The sequence below is a fragment of the Salvelinus alpinus genome, chromosome 3, assembly GCF_045679555.1.
Source record: "Salvelinus alpinus chromosome 3, SLU_Salpinus.1, whole genome shotgun sequence".
In the NCBI taxonomy this organism is placed as follows: Eukaryota; Metazoa; Chordata; class Actinopteri; order Salmoniformes; family Salmonidae; genus Salvelinus; species Salvelinus alpinus.
In genome coordinates, this window is record NC_092088.1 from 33,568,495 (window position 1) to 33,586,186 (window position 17,692).

Consider the following 17,692-nt stretch of genomic DNA (forward strand, 5'->3'; position numbering starts at 1 on the left):
TTGGAAACCCAAATTGGTCTACACGGACAAGTTATGGCCTGTGTTTAGATCTTATCTGTCGGAAAGATATCAGTTTGTCTCTCTGGATGGTTTGTCCTCTGACAAATCAATTGTAAATTTCGGTGTTCCTCAACGTTCCGTTTTAGGACCACTATTGTTTTCACTATATATTTTACCTCTTGGTGATGTCATTCGGAAACATAATGTTAACTTTCACTGCTATGCGGATGACACACAGCTGTACATTTCGATGAAACATGGTGAAGCCCCAAAATTGCCCTCGCTGGAAGCCTGTGTTTCAGACCTAAGGAAGTGAATGGCTGCAAACTCGGACAAAACAGAGATGCTTGTTCTAGGTCCAAAGAAACAAAGATATCTTCTGTTGAATCTGACAATTAATCTTGATGGTTGTACAGTCGTCTCAAATAAAACTGTGAAGGACCTTGGCATTTCTCTGGACCCTGATCTCTCTTTTGACGAACATATCAAGACTGTTTCAAGGACAGCTTTTTTTCCATCTACGTAACATTGAAAAAATCTGAAACTTTCTGTCCAAAAATTATGCAGAAAAATGTATCCATGCTTTTGACACTTCTAGTTTAGACTACTGCAATGCTCTACTTTCCGGCTACCCGGATAAAGCACAAAATAAACTTCAGTTAGTGCTAAACACGGCTGCTAGAATCTTGACTAGAACCAAAAAATGTGATCATATTACTCCAGTGCTAGCCTCTCTACACTGGCTTCCTGTTAAGGCAAGGGCTGATTTCAAGGTTTTACTGCTAACCTACAAAGCATTACATGGGCTGCTCCTACCTATCTTTCCGATTTGGTCCTGCCATACATACTTACACGTACGCTACGGTCACAAGACGCAGGCCTCCTAATTGTCCCTAGAATTTCTAAGCAAACAGCTGGAGGCAGGGCTTTCTCCTATAGAGCTCCATTTTTATGGAATGGTCTGCCTACCCATGTGAGACACGCAGACTCGGTCTCAACCTTTAAGTCTTTATTGAAGTCTCATCTCTTCAGTAGGTCCTATGATTGAGTGTAGTCTGGCCCAGTAGTATGAAGGTGAACGGAAAGGCATTGGAGCAACGAACCGCCCTTGCTGTCTCTGCCTGGCTGGTTCCCATCTCTCCACTGCGATTATCTGCCTCTAACCCTATTACAGGGGCTGAGTCACTGGCTTACTGGTGCTCTTCCATGCCGTCCCTAGGAGGGGTGCGTCACTTGAGTGGGTTGAGTCACTGACGTGATCTTCCTGTCTGGGTTGGCGCCCCCCCCTTGGGTTGTGCCGTGGCGGAGATCTTTGTGGGCTATGCTCGGGCTTGTCTCAGGATGGTAAGTTGGTGATTGAAGATGTCCCTCTAGTGGTTTTTCGGGCTGTGCTTTGGCAAAGTGGGGTTATATCCTGCCTGTTTGGCCCTGTCCGGGGGTTTCGTCGGATGGGGCCACAGTGTCTCCCGACCCCTCCTGTCTCAGCCTCCAGTATTTATGCTGCAGTAGTTTGTGTGTCGAGGGGCTAGGGTCAGTCTGTTATATCTGGAGTATTTCTCCTGTCTTATCTGGTGTCCTGTGTGAATTTAAGTATGCTCTCTCTAATTCTCTCTCTCTTTCTTTCTCTCTGAAAATGTCCCAGTTCTTCCATGGCCTCCATACTCAACAGACATGTCACCCATTGAGCATGTTTGGAATGCTCTGGATCAACATGTACAACAGCATGTTCCAGTTCCTGCCAATTTCCTGCAACTTCGCACAGCCATTGAAGAGAAGTGGGACAACATTCCACAATCAACAGCCTGATCAACTCTATGCGAAGGACATGTATACAACAGGTGTAGACCTTACAGGGAAATGCTTGCTTACAAGCCCTTATGCAACAATGCAAATAGACCGGGCAGAACCACACTCAGTTCAAAAAAATTGTCTGAAAGCAACCAAGTGTGAAAACAGCCTTAGTCTCAGTCATGGATGAGTGTGATGTCCAGCAAATAGAGCATTGCTGACATTTAAATTGACTAATTTCCTTATATGAACTGTAACTCAGTAAAAACTAAAAATGTTGCGTTTATATTTTTGTTCAGTGTAACTACATATACATAACACAATGGTAATAATTTATTTGAATGGTAAATCGCTATTGATAAACTGGGTAAATCAAGGTTTATTCACAACACAGGTGAATACATATTCAATAGGAGTGTGTACATGCATTGAGTTAATGAGCTTGTTTTGACAGATTTTCACGAGGCTATTGTCACGCCCTGGCCTTAGTTATCTTTGTTTTCTTTATTATTTTAGTTAGGTCAGGGTGTGACATGGGGGGATGTAGGTGTTTTTGTCATGTCTAGGTTTTTTTTAATGTTTATGGGGCATTGTCTAGTCTAGGTGTTTGTATGTCTATGGCTGCCTAGATTGGTTCTCAATTAGAGGCAGCTGTTTATCATTGTCTCTGATTGGGAACCATATTTAGGCAGCCATATTCATTGGGTATGTCGTGGGTGATTGTCTATGTGTAAGTTGCCTGTGTTTGCACTTGTCATTATATAGCTTCATGTTCGTTTGTTGTTTTTGTAAGTCTGTTTAAGTATTCTTCGTTTCGTTATAATAAATAGAAGAATGTATTTCTATCACGCTGCGCCTTGGTCCTCCTCTCTTCATCCAAACGACGAACGTGACAGCTATAGATGAAAAACAATCTGTTTACCTTCTTTTTGGGACTTATTTTATTGATATAAAAGTGTGCGCTGTCTCTAAGACCCATGAAGTCATTCACACAGTCATTTCAGACCATACAAACGCTTCACACCGCGTGGCCGCTGCTACTCTAACCTGGTGGTCCCAGCGCGCACGACCCACGTGGAGTTCCAGGTCTCAGGCAGCCTCTGGAACTGCCGATCTGCGGCCAACAAGGCAGAGTTCATCTCAGCCTATGCTTCCCTCCAGTCCCTCGACTTCTTGGCACTGACGGAAACATGGATTACCACTGATAACACTGCTACTCCTACTGCTCTCTCCTCGTCTGCCCACGTGTTCTCGCACACCCCGAGAGCTTCTGGTCAGCGGGGTGGTGGCACTGGGATCCTCATCTCTCCCAAGTGGACATTCTCTCTTTCTCCCCTGACCCATCTGTCTATCGCCTCCTTTGAATTCCATGCTGTCACAGTTACCAGCCCTTTCAAGCTTAACATCCTTATCATTTATCGCCCTCCAGGTTCCCTTGGAGAGTTCATCAATGAGCTTGACGCCCTGATAAGTTCCTTTCCTGAGGATGGCTCACCTCTCACAGTTCTGGGTGACTTTAACCTCCCCACGTCTACCTTTGACTCATTCCTCTCTGCCTCCTTCTTTCCACTCCTCTCCTCTTTTGACCTCACCCTCTCACCTTCCCCCCTACTCACAAGGCAGGCAATACGCTTGACCTCATCTTTACTAGATGCTGTTCTTCCACTAATCTCATTGCAACTCCCCTCCAAGTCTCCGACCACTACCTTGTATCCTTTTCCCTCTCGCTCTCATCCAACACTTCCCACACTGCCCCTACTCGGATGGTATCGCGCCGTCCCAACCTTCGCTCTCTCTCCCCCGCTACTCTCTCCTCTTCCATCCTATCATCTCTTCCCTCTGCTCAAACCTTCTCCAACCTATCTCCTGATTCTGCCTCCTCAACCCTCCTCTCCTCCCTTTCTGCATCCTTTGACTCTCTATGTCCCCTATCCTCCAGGCCGGCTCGGTCCTCCCCTCCTGCTCCGTGGCTCGACGACTCATTGCAAGCTCACAGAACAGGGCTCCGGGCAGCCGAGCGGAAATGGAGGAAAACTCGCCTCCCTGCGGACCTGGCATCCTTTCACTCCCTCCTCTCTACATTCTCCTCTTCTGTCTCTGCTGCTAAAGCCAATTTCTACCACTCTAAATTCCAAGCATCTGCCTCTAACCCTAGGAAGCTCTTTGCCACCTTCTCCTCCCTCCTGAATCCTCCTCCCCCTCCTCCCCCCTCCTCCCTCTCTGCTGATGACTTCGTCAACCATTTTGAAAAGAAGGTCGACGACATCCGATCCTCGTTTGCTAAGTCAAACGACACCGCTGGTTCTGCTCACACTGCCCTACCCTGTGCTTTGACCTCTTTCTCCCCTCTCTCTCCAGATGAAATCTCGCGTCTTGTGACGGCCGGCCGCCCAACAACCTGCCCGCTTGACCCTATCCCCTCCTCTCTTCTCCAGACCATTTCCGGAGACCTTCTCCCTTACCTCACCTCGCTCATCAACTCATCCTTGACCGCTGGCTACGTCCCTTCCGTCTTCAAGAGAGCGAGAGTTGCACCCCTTCTGAAAAAACCTACACTCGATCCCTCCGATGTCAACAACTACAGACCAGTATCCCTTCTTTCTTTTCTCTCCAAAACTCTTGAACGTGCCGTCCTTGGCCAGCTCTCCTGCTATCTCTCTCAGAATGACCTTCTTGATCCAAATCAGTCAGGTTTCAAGACTAGTCATTCAACTGAGACTGCTCTTCTCTGTGTCACGGAGGCGCTCCGCACTGCTAAAGCTAACTCTCTCTCCTCTGCTCTCATCCTTCTAGACCTATCGGCTGCCTTTGATACTGTGAACCATCAGATCCTCCTCTCCACCTTCTCCGAGCTGGGCATCTCCGGCGCGGCCCACGCTTGGATTGCGTCCTACCTGACAGGTCGCTCCTACCAGGTGGCGTGGCGAGAATCTGTCTCCGCACCACGTGCTCTCACCACTGGTGTCCCCCAGGGCTCTGTTCTAGGCCCTCTCCTATTCTCGCTATACACCAAGTCACTTGGCTCTGTCATATCCTCACATGGTCTCTCCTATCATTGCTATGCAGACGACACACAATTAATCTTCTCCTTTCCCCCCTCTGATAACCAGGTGGTGAATCGCATCTCTGCATGTCTGGCAGACATATCAGTGTGGATGACGGATCACCACCTCAAGCTGAACCTCGGCAAGACGGAGCTGCTCTTCCTCCCGGGGAAGGACTGCCCGTTCCATGATCTCGCCATCACGGTTGACAACTCCATTGTGTCCTCCTCCCAGAGTGCTAAGAACCTTGGCGTGATCCTGGACAACACCCTGTCGTTCTCAACTAACATCAAGGCGGTGACCCGTTCCTGTAGGTTCATGCTCTACAACATTCGCAGAGTACGACCCTGCCTCACGCAGGAAGCGGCGCAGGTCCTAATCCAGGCACTTGTCATCTCCCGTCTGGATTACTGCAACTCGCTGTTGGCTGGGCTCCCTGCCTGTGCCATTAAACCCCTACAACTCATCCAGAACGCCGCAGCCCGTCTGGTGTTCAACTTTCCCAAGTTCTCTCACGTCACCCCGCTCCTCCGCTCTCTCCACTGGCTTCCAGTTGAAGCTCGCATCCGCTACAAGACCATGGTGCTTGCCTACGGAGCTGTGAGTGGAACGGCACCTCCGTACCTTCAGGCTCTGATCAGGCCCTACACCCAAACAAGGGCACTGCGTTCATCCACCTCTGGCCTGCTCGCCTCCCTACCTCTGAGGAAGTACAGTTCCCGCTCAGCCCAGTCAAAACTGTTCGCTGCTCTGGCACCCCAATGGTGGAACAAACTCCCTCACGACGCCAGGTCAGCGGAGTCAATCACCACCTTCCGGAGACACCTGAAACCCCACCTCTTTAAGGAATACCTAGGATAGGATAAAGTAATCCTTCTAAACCCCCCCCCCCCTTAAAAGAGTTAGATGCACTATTGTAAAGTGGTTGTTCCACTGGATATCATAAGGTGAATGCACCAATTTGTAAGTCGCTCTGGATAAGAGCGTCTGCTAAATGACTTAAATGTAAATGTAATTTCCAGGCTCAAGCAAAGATCTTGACTGGGAGAGACTTGAGGCAGGGGAGACTAAGTGAATGAATAAAGTGTTGGGTGACTATCAGCTTTGTAACAAACAATATTTTGCGTAATGGTTTGTATCAATAACAAGGTACTAAGATAGTGAATTGATGTTGGCTTCAGCTGTAAGCTAGCAAGGAAAGTTACCGAAAGCTTCCAGCTTTGTATGCTATCTTGTATTGTAGTATTCTAGTACAGGACATTGTTTTGGGAACCGTTTCAACATTTCTACATGCCGTGTTGCATTATTCAACTGTGTTAACTTCTGTGCAGCATAAATGGTGATGCAGCCCAGACTCCCAGTGACTTCTGTGATTCCTCATGGCAGGCTGGAGCTAACAAAAAGTAAATGGAACAGGCAGGCAAGAGGCATGAACGGTGGGTGCTCTCATGCTATAAGGGGAAATTGGCTGCGCTGATAGACAGATTTGATCCTCTCGCAATCAGTAGAACAGGTGAAACACAGAAGTACCGAAAGTAACAAAAATTCTAGTACCTAACCGTTTTTCATGTTCCAGTATCGAAAATTTGTTTTGGTATACCGCGCAACACTAGTGGGTAGCTGGAATACTGTAAGTACAGTAGTAGCTAGCTTTGAATACAAATGAATGCAAGCTCTCATGTTATTATATTACACATTCCTGACCTAGTTATTATTAGAAGCATCATACATGAATACAGATTCAAACGGTTAAATGTAGTAACACATGTAGTCCGTGTGTTGGTACAAGCACACATGCAGCCACGCGCGTGCGCATACACATCCCCTAGTCCCTTGTACTTTCTCTGCTAGAGCCCTCCAGCTGGAATAGGGACTCTGGGGGATGGACTCAGGAAGCGGGTATTGTTTATTTTTGGAGGGGTTTTATTTAGCTTCTCTTCGAGGGAGGGTTGGTGGGAGAGTTGAAATGGAGAAGAGGAAAATGTGGTGTCCAGATTGTGGTCTGTATGTGACGGTACTGAACACCAGGCCTTGATCCGCTCCTGTATTCCGGCTGTACCAAGGGATAGTGAAGCTGCTACTCTGCCGTGTGTGTCTGCTGTGTGTCTACGTTTGTGTGTGTTGAGGCTGATACTAGTACAGATGTAATGTGGTAGGCATCCTTGAAAGAAACAGCCAGTTATCGTGCCCACTGCCCAAGCCAGGAGAAGGGTAGTCTCATGAGCCATACTAAAAGTCTTGCACTAGCTAGTCGTAAGAAAATCGAGAGAGACTAAATGGCTGATTTCATGAATGCTGAATCTCTGTGGTCTATGGCTGTACAGTATGAATGGGTCCAAGACACTCAAGGGGACTCGTTCCAACCCTCCACAGACACAGCGATTAAAAACAAGATACAAGGACCAGACATGATTAGATGACACAGAGCAGGAATCAGGAAATGCAATGGAACTGTTAAGGTCAGGGCAATAACAGATGGGATGGGACTAAAGCAGGAAGTACCAGTGACTCGCTCAATACGTAAGTGGTCAGATGATGAGGATGCTTCGCTACAAGACTGTTTTCCTAGCACAGACTGGAATATGTTCAGGGATTCATCCAATGACATTGAAGTATACCACTTCATTCACCGGCTTCATCAGTAAGTGCATCAACGACGTTGTCCAAACAGTGACCTATCCAAACCAGAAGCCATTGCTTACAATCAACATCCACACCGAGGTAAATGATAAAGCTGCCGCTTTCAAGGAGCGGGACACTAATCCAGACACTTGTAAGAAATGCCACTATGTCCTCAGACGAAACATCAAACAGGCAAAGCGCAAATACAGGACTACGATTAAATCCTACTACACCGGCTCTGACGCTCGTCGGATGTGGCAGAGCTTGCAACCTATTAGGGATGACAAAGGGAAACCCAGCTGTGAGCTGCACAGTGACGCGAGCCTACCAGAAGAGCTAAATGCCTTGTATGCTCGCTTCGAGGCAAGCAATACTGAAGGATGCTTGAGAGCACCAGCTGTTTCGGACAACTGTGTGATCATGCTCTCCGTAGCCGATGTGAGCAAGACCTTTAAATAGGTTAACATTCAAACTGCCCTTACCCACCTGGACAAAAGGAACACCTATGTGAGAATGCTGTTAATTTACTTCAGCTCAGCGTTCAACACCATAGTGCCAACAAAGCTCATCACTAAGCTAAGGACCCTGGGACTAAACACCTCCCTCTGCAACTGTATGCTGGACTGTATGCCGCCCCCAGGTGGTAAGGGTAGGCAACAACACATCTGCCACGCTAATCCTCAACATTGCGGCCCCTCTGGTGCGTGCTTAGACCTCGCACAATCCCTCCATCAGTGCTCAGACTGTCTGCAATAGGCTGAGAGGCTGGACTGAGGGCTTGTAGGCCTGTTGTAAGGCAGGTCCTCACCAGACATCACCGGCAACAACGTCACCTATGGGCACACACCCACCGTCGCTGGACCAGACAGAACTGGCAAAAGTGCTCTTCACTGACAGGTCGCGGTTTTGTCTCACCAGGGGTGATGGTCGGATTCGCGTTTATTGTTGAAGGAATAAGCGTTACACCGAGGCCTGTACTCTGGAGCGGGATTGAATTGGAGGTGAAGGGTCCGTCATGGTTTGGGGCGGTGTGTCACAGCATCATCGGACTGAGCTTGTTGTCATTGCAGGCAATCTCAACGCTGTACGTTACAGGGAATACATCCTCCTCCCTCATGTGGTACCCTTCCTGCAGACTCATTCTGACATGACCCTCCAGCATGACAATGCCACCAGCCAGACTGCTCATTCTGTACGTGATTTCCTACAAGACAGGAATGTCAGGAATGCCATGGCCAGCAAAGAGCCCGGATCTCAATCCCATTCAGCATGTCAGGGACCTGTTGGATCGGAGGGTGAGGGCTAGGGCCATTCCGCCCAGAAATGTCCGGGGCCTTGCAGGTGCCTTAGTGGAAGAGTAGGGTAACATCTCACAGCAAGAACTGGCAAATATGGTGCAGTCCATGAGGAGGAGATGCACTGCAGTACTTAATGCAGCTAGTGGCCACACCAGATGCTGACTGTTACTTTTGGTTTTGACCCCCCCTTTGTTCAGGGACACATTATTAAATTTCTGTTAGTCACATGTCTGTGGAACTTGTTCACTTTGTCTCATGTGTTGAATCTTGTTATGTTCATACAAATATTTACACATGTTAAGTTTGCTGAAATTAAACGCAGTTGACAGTGCGAGAACATTTCTTTTTTTGCTGAGTTTATATAGTGCACTGCATACATACTATAGGACTTGGTCAAAAGTTGTGCTCTACACAAACAAACAATATGGTGTTTGGGATGCAACTCAGCTCTGAGCAGCGCAATAAACCCCCACCTAAGAGTACCTCCATTACCGTGTGTGTGTGTGTGTGTGTGTGTGTGTGTGTGCGTGCGTGCGTGCGTGCGTGCGTGCGTGCGTGCGTGCGTGCGTGCGTGCGTGTTAGCTCACAAAACCTGTGGTATATTTATACAGTGAGCAATGTTTATACAGTGAGCAATGCAGATATTTAGATTGCTGTCGCTATGGTTAGGGCTGGCACAATTGCTTACAAACGTCACCCAACGCAAACCCACACTTATTATTCCGAAAAGTCAAAGTATACCTGTGAGGGGAGTCTATCTGGTAGTAGTTGTAGGTTTTTATATACGGTACCCAAAACCAGCCGTGAGATTTTGTTTGACCATAAGTAAAAAAGGCTACTGGATCAATACTGCAAAGCGTGATTAATTGAATTTAGCCATCGCAGTTTTACTCATCACTAGACCTAGAGAGGAGAGGGGAGAGCGAGGGGGAGAAGAGGAAAGGGAGAGTTTGGGGGCCCATCTGAAAGTGATTTAGGCTCCTTTTGAGGAATCAGAGGCGGTTTAGCATTTAGCCGCGTTGAATGTTTCGGTTGTTGTCACAGTGGCAAGGACACAGCCATTATGCTGTTCTGGGAGTTGACATGCAGAGTGAGGCGAGATCTGCCTCTAACAGGTCTCTGCTGCATAAACACACAAGCGCGTGCACACACACACACACACAAGCGCACACACACACGTGTATGAGCGTTAGGGCTGACCCTATTTAGTCGACTGGTCGATTGTTTGTTCGACAGGCTTTTGGCCTGCCGAGATTTCTTATATCGAGCTTTCGCAAAAACATATTTTTTCATCGTGCACATGGCACCTATCTGAGTCACACTGGTCTCAGTACAGTGAACTAATCCATTGGTTATATTATTTCAAAATAATGGTGCAACACTAATTCATCTAATATTATTTTATTACATATGCGTTTTCTCCTGCGTTGGATACAGTCGCTGCCCGCGGTTCTGAAACATAATCTTCAGTGCGCCATAGAATTGGAGCCTGTTGCTATGTGCATAATAACAAAGTTAACCAGCATATTGCAATTGAGCCATTTCACAGATTTGGCTGTTTTTAATCTTTGCTATGCTGTAATAAAGGCTTTATTAAAAAAAATCTCTAGAACAGACTGGTATTACTTAGAATTGATTTAGTGTTTATAATATTCTTCTGCCTGTTTGTAAGTGTAACCTAACAGCACCTGTTTTTTCACAGATAATATGCACACAGCTCTCGCTCCTATACCCTCCTTTTTCTTGATCTCCTTGTTACTACAATTATTATTATGATCATCATTATAATAATAAGTAATGTCGTTATCATTAGTAGGCTTTGTATCGTAGCTTTGTATAACCACCATCAAGCTGTAGGCCTAAGAGCGCGTCCTGTTTAGTCTTAATACCGTAATTTACTTGGGCCTATATTTCAATATATGGTACATTTATTTCAATATATAGGCTACTGTATCAATCATTAATTTATTTGTTCATGCCATCACACAGCATATGAGACATTAATGCTTTGAAGCATTTTATCAATGAAGCATTTTAGTTTAAAAATTAAATAACAAAGGGCGCTTTGAATAATTAGCCTAAACAATAGATACATTTCAATTCACAAATGCATGCAACTGTTTTTAGTCTGCTTTATATATTTTTTTGTTTTGTTAGAACAGACTCCCTGGTACATTTATTTGTTTAGTGTTTACACTGTTCCAAATGGTCAGAAAAAAAGTATTATTTTGTAATCTAACAGCAACTGTTTAGCATACATAATACTCACGCAACGCTTGTTCCTATACCCTACTTGATGTTCAGTCATTTCAACAACTAAGTAAAATGTCTTCCACAGATCTGAATTCCCCTTGCCCTCCTGGACAACCAATAAACAATCGCCCGTTTCTTTTTCACTTCATCCACATTCATTTTCCTGTCACGTGTCACTGTGTTCTGAGTTTGTAATAACCAATTTATTGATGTGATTATGATGGGCTATAGGTCAGGCCCTATTGGTCACGTGCATGCAATGCTTACATGGTTCACGTAAAGAGAGCAAGGGTTGAGGGAAAAGGGAACGTTTTTCCTAAACAAATTAAGGATTTCAGTAACAGAACTTTTCGGTCAGAAACTAAATTGCTGAAATTATGTTGCAGCTTCAGCACAGACAGCTCAATAAATATTTGCTGTGCTGTGGTGCCGTTTCGCTGCAGTAGGGTGGAGAGCGAGACAATGTGCGCCAGTCACACAGGCACTCGCTGTCATTTTTTTTAACACAGTGTGACCATTGGGCTCTTTCTTGAGTCATTTGTGTGTCTTAATTATTTAATCGAACAGTGTGCTTAAAGCATCCGACAAGCTCAGTGCATATGTAGTTAATTTTATTAAAACACATAGGGTGTGTGTCTAATATATGGAAAAATAAGTTTAAACATTCCGACCAATCGATTGGTCGAAGAACAGGACGACGCTCGGCCGACCAAGATTTTCTTTAGTCTGGGACAGCCCTAATGAGCATGCACACATACCAAGAGTAAATACACAGACTCAACCATTCACTGACAGACTTACTCAGACACACTCAGAGGGGGTAAGAAAAAGTCCTCACACACATATGGAGACTCACGCTCTCACTTTTTACTAAATTCTAAATGACACTGGGCTCTGACAAAGCCTCCAGTGTTTGTGGCGAGAGCCTGTGCCAAGAAAGTAACAGGCTGTATGCCTCCCGCTGCTCAGCTAGAGGCCCCAGAGGTAGCTAGTACAGCCATCAACCAGACCTCCCAATTCCAACGCTGCTTTCCCAGCTAAACACTCTCCATTTTACCCCAGCCTCCTTTCTCTTCCACCTGCCAGTCATTCAAAGGCCTCAAAACTAATGTCTGCACAATGCTAGTCCTCTCTCATTCTAATCTCTGTTCACCACACACACACACAAAACAGCCACTTTTTAGCCCACACAGTGAATGGATACCCCTCTCCCCATCTCCAATGCTCCGTCGTGTCACCCAGGTAATCAGCAAGTGTTTAGTAACAAAGCAGCCCAGAGCTGGAGCGACAGCCTTTGTTTTTTGCCAGCTCCACTTAGAACAGCTCCACTGAGGGGTATGGGAGGAATGTGGAGCCCAGTAGTGGTGGCCCTCTGGGTCTGGTAGCAACGGGGTGGTGGGGGCCCCGCAGGTCCAAGTGTGGGTGGAGAAGATTGGGGAGAGGGGGTTTAATATGTAGACATGTTTAATTGTGTGAGTTGGTGCTGGGCAGTGGCCAAGCGGCATTCTTTGGGTTTTCAGGCTGTTGGATGGTTAGATTAGCAACGGCAGTTCTCCCGGTGTTGTGATAACGAGTGCCATGTTTGACGGGCCTAACAGGGCCCAGATGGGCCGTGGGGACAGAGAAGGATCCCCCCCCCCCAGGTTTAATATGCCCAAGCCCCACTAGATGTATGATGTCTGTGTGATATAAAGCAGTTAAGCCAGTTGATTGAAAAACCCAGTGTGCAGATGGGTGACAAAAAAATCTGTTATGTATTAAATGAGAGTTGTATCACACACACACACACACACACAGGAGAAAGCTTGGCCACATTCCATCCCCTCGCAAGAAGAGTTTTGCTCATGCAGGGTATTTTATTTTATTTAAAAAAAGACACACAGACCCCCGCCCCCAGCCTGATCCCTGTCCACATTTGGGAGCCATTAGCGGATGGGGCTACTGTACACCCCTGTGCATAGTACACGTGTGGGGCCTGGGTAACAGCCTGGTCTCCTGTGTGTGTGTGTGTGTGTGTGTGTGTGTGTGTGTGTGTGTGTGTGTGTGTGTGTGTGTGTGTGTGTGTGTGTGTGTGAGAAATAGAGTGCGAGAACAGGCCTGCTAATGCATTAACGGAAGGGATTCATACCATTTGCTCACTTGATCAATTACATTTTTGCAGTTTGTACGTATGCTAAAGGCTAGAGCTGCTGCTTTCAAGGAGCGGGACGCTTATAAGAAATCCTGCTATGCCCTCCGACTAAATATTAAACAAGCAAAGCGTCAATACAGGACTCGGATCGAACTCTACTACAAATCCTCACTGTGGCAGGGCTTGCAAACTATCACAGATTACAAAGGGAAACCCACCCAAGAGCCGCCCACTAACGCGAGCCTACCAGATGGGCTAAAGGCCTTCCATGCTCGCTTCGAGGAAAGCAACACTGAACCATGCGTAAGAGCACCAACTCTTCCAGACGACTGTGTTCACGCTCTCCGTAGCCGATGTGAGTAAGACCTTTAAACAGGTTAAGATTCACAAGGAGGGCCTCCCGAGTGGTGCAGCAGTCTAAGGCACAGCATCGCAGTGCTAGCTGCGTTACTACAGATCCTGGTTCGATACCAGGTTGTGTCGCAGCCGGCCTGCGACCGGGAGACCCATGAGGCGACACACAATTGGCCCAGCATCGTCCTGGTTAGGGGAGGGTTTGGCCAGTCGGGATGTCCTTGTCCCATCGCGCTCTAGCAACTCCTGTGGCGGGCCGGGCGAGACTGTAACTACCAATTTGGATATGACGAAATTGGGGAGATAAAGTGGGTAAAATAAAGATTCACAAGAAGGATTACCAGGTTGCATACTCAGAACATTCACTGACCAGCTAGCAATTGTCTTCACTGACATTCTCAACATTTCTTCCTGAACCAGTCTGTAATACCTACATGTTTCAAGCACACCACCATAGTCTCCGTGCCAAAGTATGCCAAGGTAACCTGTCTAAATGACTACCGCCCCATAGCTCTCACATCTGTAGCCATAAAATGCTTTGAAAGGCTGGTCATGGCTCACATCAACATTACCTGCCCAGAAACCCTAGACCCACTCCAATTTGCATACCGCCCTAACAGATTCATAGATGATGCAATCTCTATTGCAATCCACACTGCCCTTTCCCACCTGGACAAAAGGAACACCTATGTGATACTGCTGTTCATAGACTGCATCTCAGCGTTCAACACCGTAGTTCCATCCAAGCTCATCACTAAGCTAATGTCCCTGGGACTGAACACCTCCCTCTGCAACTGGATCCTGGACTTCCTGTCGGGTCTCCCCCAGGTAGTGAGGGTAGGCAACAACACATCCCCCACGCTGACCTCAACACGGGAGGGGGCCTCAGGTGTGCGTACTTAGTCCCCTCCTGTGCTCCTTATTCACCTACGACTGCGAGGCCGCTCACGACTCCAAACAAATCACATTTTATTAGTCACATGCGCCGAATACAACAGGTATACAACAGGACCTTACAGTGAAATGCTTACTTATGAGCCCCTAACCAACAATGCAGTTTAAAAAAATATGGATAAGAATAAGAAATTAAAGTAATTAAATAGCAGCAGTAAAATAACAATAGTGAGACTATATACAGGGGGGTACCGGTACAGAGTCGATGTGCGGGGGCACCGGTTAGTTGAGGTATATGTACATGTACAGTAGCTAGATTTGTTAAAGTGACTATGCATAGATGATAACAACAGAGAGTAGCAGCGGCATAAAAGGGGGGGGCAATGCAAATAGTCTGGGTAGCCATTTGATTAGGTGTTCAGGAGTCTTATGGCTTGGGGGTAGAAGCTGTTTAGAAGCCTCTTGGACCTAGACTTGGTGCTCCGGTACCGCATGCTGTGCAGTAGCAGAGAGAACAGTCTATGACAAGGGTGGCTGGAGTCTTTGACAATATTTAGGGCCTTCCTCTGACACCGCCTGGTATAGAGGACCTGGATGGCAGGAAGCTTGGCCCCAGTGATGTACTGGGCTGTTCACCATCAAGTTTGTTGATGACAAGACGGTGGTGTTCCTGATCACCAACGATGATGAGAGAGCCTATAGGGAGGAGGTGAGAGACCTGGCAGTGTGGTGCCAGGATAACAACCTCTCCCTCAACGTGGGCAAGAGAAAGGAGCTTATCGTGGACTACAGGAAATGGAGGGCCGAACACGCCCCGATTCACATTGACAGGGCTGTAGTGGAGACGGTTGAGAGCTTCATGTTCCTCCACATTTCGAAGAACCTATCATGGTCCTCACACACCAACACAGTCGTAAAGAGGACACGACAACACCTCTTCCCACTCAGAAGGCTGAAGAAAATGTGGCATGTGCCCTCAGATCCTCAAAGTGAAACACCTGCACAATTGAGAGCATCTTCACTGAATACATCACCACTTGGAATGGCAACTGCTCTTCATCCGATTGCAAGGCACTACAGAGGGTAGTGCATACGGCCCAGTACATCACTGGGGTCAAGCTCCTTGCTATCCAGGACCTCTATACCAGGCGGTGTCAGAGAAATGCCCTAAAAAATGTTGAAGACTCCAGCCGCCCAAGTCATACTGTTCTCTCTGCTACCGCACGGCAAATGGTACCGGAGCGTGAGGTCTGGGACCAAAAGGCTCCTGAACAGCTTCTACCTCCAAGCCATAAGACTGCTAAATAGTTCATCAGGTAGCTACCTGGACTACCTTTTTGCATTAACTATTTTTGACTCTATGCACCCGAACTGGTCTCTACCCACACATAACACGTACACACAGGCACACATTCGCCACATACACACTTCCACATTCATCACATATGCTGCTGCTACTGTCTATTCAGAAAGTATTCAGACCCCTTGACTCTTTCCACATTTTGTTACGTTACAGCCTTATTCTAAACACAAAATACCCCATAATGACAAAGCAAACCAATTTTTTTGAAATTTGTGGAAATGTATTAAAAATATTAAACTCACATTTACATAAGTATTCAGACCCTTTACTCAGTACTATATTGAAGCACCTATGGCAGCGATTACAGCCTCGAGCCTTCTTGGGTATGACGCTACAAGCTTGGCACACCTGTATTTGAGGAGTTTCTCCCATTCGTCTCTGTAGATCCTCTCAAGCTCTGTTAGGTTGGATGTGGAATGTCTCTGCACAGCTATTTTCAGGTCTCTCAAGAGATGTTCGATCGGGTTCAAGTCCGGGCTCTGGCTGGGCCACTCAAGGACATTCAGAGACTTGTCCCGAAGGCACTCCTGCGTTGTCTTGGTTGTTTACTTAGGGTCATTGTCCTGTTGGAAGGTGAACCATTGCCACAGTCTGAGGTCCTGAGCGCTCTGGAGCAGGTTTTCATCAAGGATCTCTCTGTACTTTGCTCCGTTCATCTTCCCCTCAATCCTGACAAGTCCCTGCTACTGAAAAACATCCCCACAGCATGATGCTGCCACCACCATGCTTCACCGTAGGGAGGGTGCCAGGTTTCCTCCAGATGTGACGCTTGGCATTCAGGCCAAAGAGTTCAGTCTTGGTTTCCTCAGACCAGAGAATCTTGTTTCTCATAGTCAGTCCTTTGGGTGCATTTTGGCAAACTCCAAGCGGGCTGTCATGTGCCTTTTACTGAGGAGTGGCTTCCGTCTGGCCACTCTACCATAAAGGCCTAATTGGTGGAGTGCTGCAGAGATGGTTTTCCTTCTGGAAGGTTCTCCCATCTCCACAGAGGAACTCTGGTGCTCTGTCATTGACAATCGAGTTCTTGGTCACCTCCCCGACCAAGGACCTTCTCGGCGGCCAGCTCTAGGAAGGGTCTTGGTGGTTCCAAACTTCTTCCATTTAAGAATGATGGAGGCCACTGTGTTCTTGGGGACCTTCAATGCTGCAGAAATATTTTGGTACCCTTCCCCAGATTCTGTACCTCGACACAATCCTGTCTCAGAGCTCTACAGACAATTCCTTCAACCTCATGGCTTGGTTTTTGCTCTGACATGCACTGTCAACTGTGGGACCTTATATAGACAGGTATGTGCCTTTCCAAATAATGTCCAATCAATTGAATTTACCACAGGTGGACTCCAATCAAGTCATAGAAAAATTTCAAGGATGATCTTTGGAAACAGGATGCACCTGAGCTCAATTTCAAGTCTCATAGCAAAGTGTCTAAATAATAAGGTATTTCTCATTTTTATTTTTGATACATTTTCAAAATGTTATAACCTGTTTTCACTTTGTCACTCTGTATTGTGTGTAGATTGAGGAAAATGTTTTATTTAATCCATTTTTTAATAAGGCTGTAACTTTCTGAATACTTTCCGAATGCAATGTTCCTTGTTGCCTAGTCACTTTACCCCTACCTATATGTATAGATCTACCTCAATTTCCTTGTAACCCTGCACATCGACTGAGCACTGGTACCCCAAGTATATAGTCAAGCAATCATTGATAATTGTGTATTTATTCCTTGTGCTACTATTTTTTCCCTATTGTTTTTATTGTATTCTGAATTGTTAGGAAGGGTCTGTAAGTAAGTATTTCACTGATAGTTTACATCTGTTATTTTTATTTGATATTTAACCTCCATCCATCCATCTCTCTCTCCCCCTCCCTCTCTCTCTCTTAATCTGTCTCCCTCCATCCATCCATCCCCCTCTCTCTCCCACACACCAGGCGGAGACGCCTA

The 17,692-nt window shown here is 46.6% G+C and overlaps 1 pseudogene; it reads left to right on the top strand.

The window, feature by feature from the left end:
- The window catches only part of LOC139569800 (arginyl-tRNA--protein transferase 1-like), a 146,923-nt pseudogene that overhangs the window by 36,275 nt on the left and 92,956 nt on the right, over positions 1-17,692 (top strand).